This window comes from Ovis canadensis, chromosome 1 (genome assembly GCF_042477335.2).
Source record: "Ovis canadensis isolate MfBH-ARS-UI-01 breed Bighorn chromosome 1, ARS-UI_OviCan_v2, whole genome shotgun sequence".
NCBI classification, from domain to species: domain Eukaryota; kingdom Metazoa; phylum Chordata; class Mammalia; order Artiodactyla; family Bovidae; genus Ovis; species Ovis canadensis.
Genome location: NC_091245.1, coordinates 165,515,765 through 165,524,845, shown reverse-complemented (window position 1 = coordinate 165,524,845; position 9,081 = coordinate 165,515,765).

Below are 9,081 nucleotides of genomic sequence, written 5' to 3'. Positions count from 1 at the left end.
TAATTTTCAATAATAACATCTTGTAGCTTTCATACCTTTTTGGAGGTATTTAATGAGTTGCCTTTGTTTACCAAATGTTTATTGACCTCCTACATGTACTGGGTACTTTGTTAGGTGTTAGATATACTGAAAGAATGAATACAAACTGACATTCTTGCCATCAGTCAGTGCAGAGCACAGTAGGAGCAGTAAAATGGCAGCTATAGTAAATAATAAATGTAATGGATGTTCAAGTAGAAGTATATGCACTGTGCTACCGAGGTTCTGTAAAAGCGATGCCAAAAGAAGGAAAGGAACATCCACAATGGGATGTGGGCTCTTAATTTATAAACAAAGATACTTCCAGACATGGGGTTGAGTGGAAAATTTATGTATCCCATAGCAATCTTCAGTAACTTTGGTGGAACTAAGTAAATAGGGTCAGGTGGGTATTAAGTAAATGTTTGGTAAGTAGAAAAAAACTCCAGTGATCAGCATTCATTTTGTAGACTGACAGTGTGCATGTTTTCGTGTTAAGTTTTTGTGAGAAAGATTCCATTTAGAGATAAGCTCTTGATAGGAAGTATGAAATATTTCTCATCCTATTTTGATTTCTGGGATTGAATTAAGGGAAATAAACAGTGTATTACTTTCAGGTGTCTTGCCATTCATTTTTTTACCATAAAGTGAAATAAAATAATTTGAATTATTTCATGCCAGGTGAAGAGACAAATAACATCCTACTTGTTTACCAATAACATTGGTTTTGATTCTCTATCATTAATAACATAATGTTCTAGAAACTTACTTTCCTCTTGGGTGCAAAAGGCAAATTCTTTCTCTATTATGATTCCCCTCATGGAAAGGCTAATTTGGGGATATATCATTCTATTTTCTTAATAAAACTCTCCAATTCTTTCAAAACTTTCTAAGGATTATATTTTTCTAGGAAACTGTCCAAAGTTGAGCTAATTTAATTTATTTTAAAACTTTCCCTATTTGATTGGAGAGAGAAAATAAATAAAATTTAAAACTATTATTTATTAAATAGTTTTTAAGTGTGACTTAAAAGGGATAATATTTTCTAGGATTATATTTTCAAATGTAAAACAGATTAATATCCTAAGTGGATCTTTGAGAATTTGTAGCTGTTATTTAAGCAAAATACTATAGTTGAAAAAAAAATATTATAGTTGGATTAACATTTCTGCTTCTGATATGCTCTGTATATAATTGATGCCAAAAAAAAAGAGAGACAAATCTACAAATGAACAAAGCAGATCTACACAGTTCCCTTCTTCTGACTCTGGTTTTTCAGATATTGCCTCCTTTCTTCTATTTGAACTGTAACATTCAGGACATCTAATGCTTCCCTTGGGCATATTCATTTCACAATTTAAAGTCAAATGCATCATTGAATGCATTTGGCAATCTAGACTAGAAAAATGAGTCTTTATCACACTACACTTACACGCAGCATTCCTCTTGAGGACCATTAATACACAATTGTTGGCCAACCGAATGTAACTTTTGTTAATGTCTAGAAACACAGACATTTTACTTTTCAGTAATAAATGTCTAAAATATATTTGCTGCTCAAGAGAATTATTAGAGCATTCAGAGTAAGCTGCTAGGATTTTAGCTCATTTTCTTTTCAGATCAGTGACTTCTTGATAACAGCGAGGACAGAGCTGTTCCTGTGAGTTTCATTTCTGCTGGGGAGCAACAAGGTTTCTGGGTTTGGTTCTTATTTCATGAAGAATGAAGTCACACTTACCTGGGAAATCTGTGAGTGACAGACAGCATACAATGGTTACCTCATTGTGATTTTCACTTCATTTACTGATTACAGTCTGCAGCAGATTGTGTGTGATTGTTCGCTGAGGGATAAGCTTGGATAAAATAGGAGGATTTCAAAAATAAGTTGCTTTCCAAGCTTAGGAAAAAGCCAGCCAGCTCTATAACTGACTAAATATAGAAACAGGCTATTTTATAAGGATTGTGCTAAAAAACCTATGAGCAGATATATTTTAACTTTATTGTTTTTTTTCTGATTACAAAAGAAATACAATTTTATTATAAAAATTAAAAACATCAATCAGCAAGCAAAATCCGCTTAAACAGTTTTTATTTTAATGAATATTCTTAGATTTTTTTCTATGGAACATTATATATTTCTAACAAAGTATTTTGTATGTATTTTCATTTATTAATGTAAACCCTTATGTCATGGGCTTACCTTGTGGCTCAGCTGGTAAAGAATTCACCTGCAATGCGAGAGACCTGGGTTCGATCCCTGGGCTGGGAAGATCCCCTGGAGAAGAGAAAGGCTACCCACTCCAGTATTCCGGCCTGGAGAATCCCATGGACTGTATAGTCCATGGGGTTGCAAAGAGTTGGGCACGACTGAAGTGACTTTCACTCACTTACCTCATACCAAACACGTGTTGGGGATACGGTAACTGAAGAGGGATACTCCCTGACTTATTAAACATACATTCTGTTTGAAAATGTGTCTAAACTGTGCTGTTTTTAGCTAGGTTTTCTTCCTTGGATTATAAGCAATATTTTTTTCAATTTGTTTTATTTTTATCATTGACAGTTATGCCATTCTCCCCCCTCCCTGACTCCCACCCCCCGCCAGCCAAACTAATCTTTATACGCACAGAACACTTAACCCATCTCCTATGGGACATTTGCTTTATTTTCCACTGTATGCTATTATAATGGGTTGCAATTAGCAACATAAAAAATATTTATGTGACATTATTTTAGAAACAAATGAAGTTTCTAGCCATATCCAAGTGTCAGCATTTATTCTCTTTGTAGAACCCCTGTTTGCTATTAGAATCTGCCATGTCAGGCTCACCTATCTATCTGGGAGCTCTCGGGTATAGATTACTGTCACTGAAGGAACTTTTTATTTTTAGTTCATTTTTTCCCCCAAAGCAGAGCCCGCATATATGAACATATATCCCTTGACATTCCCTATGTATAAAATAAGTTTCAGTATTATATAAAATACTTACATAAAGCAGTCCAATATGTTGGAATCTGCTTCCTTTCATGATTTTATTGCTGCCACAAACCATCTTTGTAAGTAGGAAAACAATGGAGATTACAAATAGTTGCCTATGAGTTGGTACAAAATCATATTTTATGGTACATTGTCTTAATCCTTGCAAGTGGGTGAGTTTTCATGAATGAGGTTTCTTGTTTTGTTTTGTGCCACTCATAAGCCTGTTTAAATCGCACACATAAACACACACATAAATGCATGTGTACCTTTTTTACATGAAGATTAATGAGGAAAATAATTATATCTAATTCTATTATGCTGAAGGTCAAAATTTCAATGAGATTAAGTAACATCCTCAAAGAAGCAAGAGAAGGAGGTAGTAAGGAAATTGCTGTTTCAACTAAAATTCTATACCTGGTGTTCCTGTTATTTCCTGGCAGGAACTTAGGCAAAACAGTCAGTTACATTCCCAACTACCTCACTTGTGAAGGAGCCACCCACTCTCTCCTTGTAAACATTGTTTTAAAACACTACATCAGACTGTAAAGTCCTGCCTAATTTCAAAGCCCTGTTGTTGTTCACTCGCTAAACTGTGTCTGACTCTTTTGAACTGAGTGTGTCTGGCTTCCCTGTCCTATCTCCCTGAGTTTGCTCAAACTCATGTCCATTGAGTCAGTGATGCCATCCAACCATCTCATCCTCCGTTGCCTGCTTCTCTCTTCTCTTGCCCTCCATCTTTTCCAGCATCAGGGTCTTTTCCAGTGAGATAGCTCTTTGCATCAGGTGGCCAAAGTATTAGAGTTTCAGCTTTAGCATCAGTCTTTCCAATGAATATTTAGAGTTGATTTCCTTTAGAATTGATTGGTTTGATATCCTTGCTGTCCAAGGGATTCTCAAGTCTTCTCCAGCACCACAGTTCAAAAGCATCAATTCTTCGGCGCTCAGCCTTCTTTATGGTCCAACTTTCACATCCATACATGACTTCTGGTAAAACCATAGCTTTGACCACATGGACCTTTGTTGGCAAAGTGGTCTTTGCTTTTTAAAATGATGTCTAGGTTTGTCATAGTTTTTCTTCAAAGTATCAAGTGTCTTTTAATTTCATGACTGCAATCACCATCTGCAGTCATTTTGGAGCCCAAGCAAATGAAATCTGACACTGCTTCCACTTTTCCCCATCTATTTGCCATGAAGTGATGGGACCAGATGCCATGATCTTAGTTTTTCAAATGTTGAGTTTTAAGCCAGCTTTTTCACTTTCCTCTTTCACCTTCATCAAGAGGCTCTTTATTTCCTCTTCACTCAGATCTGCATATATATCTGAGGTTGTTGATATTTCTCCCAGCAATCTTGATTCCCACTTGTGAGTCATCCAGCCCAGGATTTTGTATGATGTACTCTGCATATATGATAAACAAGCAGGGTGACAAGCCTTGATGCACTCCTCTCGCAGTTTGGAACCAGTCCATTGTTCCATGTCCAGTTCTAACTGTTGCTTCTTGTCCTCAGTTCAGCTCAGTTCAGTTCAGTCGCTCAGTCGTGTCCGACTCTTTGCAACCCCATGAATCACATCATGCCAGGCCTCCCTGTTCATCACCGTCTCCCGGAGTTCACTCAGACTCACGTCCATCGAATCTGTGATGCCATCCAGCCATCTCATCATCAGTCATCCCCTTCTCCTCCTGCCCCCAATCCCTCCCAGCATCAGAGTCTTTTCCAATGAGTCAACTCTTCAAATGAGGTGGCCAAAGTACTGGAGTTTCAGCTTCAGCATCCTTCCTTCCAAAGAAATCCCAGGGCTGATCTCCTTCAGAATGGACTGGTTGGATCTCCTTGTAGTCCAAGGGACTCTCAAAAGTCTTCTCCAACACCACAGTTCAAAAGCATCAATTCTTCGGTGCTCAGCCTTCTTCACAGTCCAACTCTCACATCCATACATGACCACTGGAAAAATCACAGCCTTGACTAGACAGACCTTAGTCGGCAAAGTAATGTCTCTACTTTTGAATATGCTATCTAGGTTGGTCATAACTTTTCTTCCAAGGAGTAAACGTCTTTTAATTTCATGGCTGCAGTCACCATCTGCAGTGATTTTGGAGCCCCCCAAAATAAAGTCTGACACTGTTTCCACTGTTTCCCCATCTATTTCCCATGAAGTGATGGGACCAGATGCCATGATCTTCGTTTTCTGAATGTTGAGCTTTAAGCCAACTTTTTCACTCTCCACTTTCACTTTCATCAAGAGGCTTTTTAGTTCCTCTTCACTTTCTGCCATAAGGGTGGTGTCATTTGCATATCTGAGGTTATTGATATTTCTCCCAGCAATCTTGATTCCAGCTTGTGCTTCTTCCAGTCCAGCGTTTCTCATGATGTACTCTGCATAGAAGTTAAATAAGCAGGGTGACAATAGACAGCCTTGACGTACTCCTTGTCCTATTTGGAACCAGTCTGTTGTTCCATGTCCAGCTCTAACTGTTGCTTCCTGACCTGCATACAGATTTCTCAAGAGGCAGGTTAGGTGGTCTGGTATTCCCATCTCTTTCAGAATTTTCCACAATTTATTGTCATCCACACAGTCAAAGGCTTTGGCATAGTCAATAAAGCAGAAATAGATGTTTTTCTGGAACTCTCTTGCTTTTTTGATGATCCAGCGGATGTTGGCAATTTGATCTCTGGTTCCTCTGCCTTTTCTAAAACCAGCTTGAACATCAGGGAGTTCACGGTTCATGTATTGCTGAAGCCTGGCTTGGAGAATTTCTTGTCCTGCATACAGGTTTCTCAGGAGGTGAGTACGATAGTCTGGTACTCCTGTCTTCTCAAAGTCCTATCACTTCCCAATTGCAGTTTGATTTCCCTGGATTTGATAAAGAACTTGAATATGTTTTTCCTCTTGTAAAGAAGTTATGAGAGACAAAATATGTGGAATAATTAAGGAGATGGTTTTTTTCAGGCTGTTGCAATAGGAAGAATGTTCATAATTAGGAACATCTCAAAGAAATGGAAGGAGACCAAGAAATCCAAAGAGGGCTATAAACAAGAGACAAACAAGAGAGTCATATCCACTGAGGAAAGGGGATGGTGGGGGTTAACTCAGAATGTATGAAAGCAAGGTGGCCATTCCTCAGAAAATAAAATGGTGGGGGTGGGTTTCAACCTTTGCTATACTTTGCAAGAAAACAGGAACTTCAGAAAACGTTCAGCATCGTCAGGTGTTCTTCAATCCCCTGGTTAATCATAATGCTTTTGGTCAATGATGGGGCCAAAAGTGATGACAGATTTCACAGTCACTGGGAAAAAATTACCAATTTTCTTTTCAACATATTGCTACTTAATTTGTTTTAGGGAGAAAAACTGGACGGTGTTTTATTATCAGGTCTTTTGAAGGATGAGCTATTACTTTTAAACCTAGGATCAATGTAGAAACTTATTTGCACAAGAGCGCTTCAAAGGCTTCCTACAAAATTGTGCTACTTAGCTGATCATTTCTTGCCTTAGGCAGTCAAAAGCAGATGAAGTTATAATGTCATTACCAACTATTTTTAAACCTAGTGTGAACTAATAAGGCTTTCTGAAATTGATATGCAAGCCTGTGTCCTTTAAAAGTGGCATATACGTTCTAATAGCTCCAAGAAGACTAGGTGAACAAGGCATCTGAAGAAAGGAAGTTCTTGCATCCACATTCATTTCTTTGCTACTTCAGAGAGGTGTTTAATGCAGGTGTTAATGCATTAATGCAGGTGTTCCAGGCATTTTTCACTTTAATAAAGAAGCGTTATTAACACCACTCATTAAATATTTTTAGAGCTATCATACCACCCCAAAATAACTTAAAATATGTTTTGTTAACTAGATGTATCTTGAATGAGGTCATATTTAAATTAAATGGTGAATCAAGGTGAAAGGAGGCTCGCTTGGATCATGATAAACACCTTTTAAATAAATATGCAATTCAGGTAGACAAAAAAGAGAAGGCTTTGTGAAAACAAGCCCTAATAATTTAATATATGAATTTGATGTAGGAGAGAAAAATAAAACAAAGAAAAGGCCAATGTGGAAGCTAAAAATGTGATTGATCCATAAAATGAACTCTTTAAAGTCCCATATATCTTTGGAAAAGATTTGGATTTGAATGTAGAGTTAATTATCTTTTATTATTTTGGATAATATCCTGGTCTAGATTGATACAATCAGATAACTATTGCTCATTTGAACAAAAAATGATGTGTCTTTGGGTAATCAAAGCAATTAAATTACATGACAGTCACTAATCAATACAATATGCAACCTTGACTCAAATAACCCATTTCAAATTATTCTTATGACTTTATCATTTACCCCTTTTATGCAGTGATGTTACTGATGGGAAATTTCCAGTGAGTTCCACTTGGTTACTATTTATCACATTGTTGAACCATAGTTTTATGTGAAACAATTGGAACTTGGAGGTACCAGCAGAAAATGGCTGTGTTTTTCATCAGTCATTGTCAAACATGCTTTATTGGTGATTCCTTCTCTGCCCCTTGCTGACTTCTCAGGTGAATTCCATTGCCTCTCGGATACTTTGAACTGTCAATCAATCAGTCAACAAGCACACAATACACACACCACTCACTCACTTTGCTAACAGTGATACTAACTTTCCGGCATAGACTGATTCAGGTCTGTTTTCCCTCCTGCCAGCTCAGGTCTGCACCCTGAATCGAGGAAACTGTCCAAACAATAATGTAGAATCCGCTCTTTCATACTTCCCTGCCTCCCACCCTCCCCCCATCCCACCAGGTTCAGGGGCCAGGAATGGATGGGGAGGAATAGGGAAAGAACTGGCAAGTCTTTTACTGAAATGATATGTATTTGAGCTGACTTTGTTGATGTCCTCTGGGTAGCAGGTAAGGCCTGTCTCTTGGGCAGACAACCAGCGCCCTTAAACAGGGCCTCACCCTTGGAGGTTACTACTCTACAGTGGCTAGCTTGAAATTGTGAATAACATAATCTTTGACTCTGTTTTTGAAAGGAAGTCTTTTGGAACAACTAGCATGTACCAGGCTTGGCACGTGCACTTCTGCCTCCCACCTTGTGAGGTCAGTTCTGGACTTTGCTTTCCCAGATTCCCCACCCAACCCCCATCCCCATGGCAACCAATGTTGTCCCTGGCTTCCCTCTGCCCCAGGAGAGGCAGGTACACAGATCTGGGGTGGGAGGGCGGGGTTGGAGAGGGTGCACATCCCACACCCTGTAACTGCCCTGGGCTGGCAGTGCCATGGTGTGTTTGGAGGGTGACTGGACTGGGGCAAGCCTCTAACCACCCCATCCAGGTAAGGACTGTGCCCCAGGTGGAAGGTTGCAGTCTCCAGCTGGTTTGCTGCGGCTGAGGCTGTGACCAGTGCCTCAGGGATCGGTTTCCCCACCCCTGGCCAGGGCACGGCAGTGTGGGACCAATGTTTAACAGGTGGGAGAACACGACAGCCTGTGAGGCGGGTGCTCCTGTGCATACGTGGCTCCAAGAAGCACCGAAGGGCCCTCCTGCGAGTCTGCACTCACCTTTCAAGTATTCCTATGCTCCCAAGAACATGACATTAAATATTGCAAATTGAAAACAGCACCATTGTAGTAGAGAGAAAGGAGGCAAAAGAAAGGAACGGTTTTAATTCTCAGTATCTTTAATGACACTTTACCCCTACCTTGGACTACCTGGTGGCTCAGACAGTAAAGGCTCTGCCTGCAATGCAGGAGACTCGAGTTCGATCCCTGGGTCAGGAAGATTCCCTGGAGAAGGGAATGGCAACCCACCCCAGTATTCTTGCCTGGATGATTCCATGGACAGAGAAGCCTGACAGACTATAGTGCATGGGGTCACAAAGAGTCAGACACGACTGAGTGACTAACACTTTCAGTTTACTTCACCCCTCTCTTTGGAAGAAGAAGCTCCATGCTTTCATTTGCCCCAATTATATAGCTGGCCTGATAACAGGTGTTCAAATGTTGATGTTTTCAAGTGATGCAGACAAAGGTTCTTTTGGCAGTCTACACATTGAGGTGCATTGAAATTAACTGTGAGATCACTGACTGACTTCCTGTGCCCCATA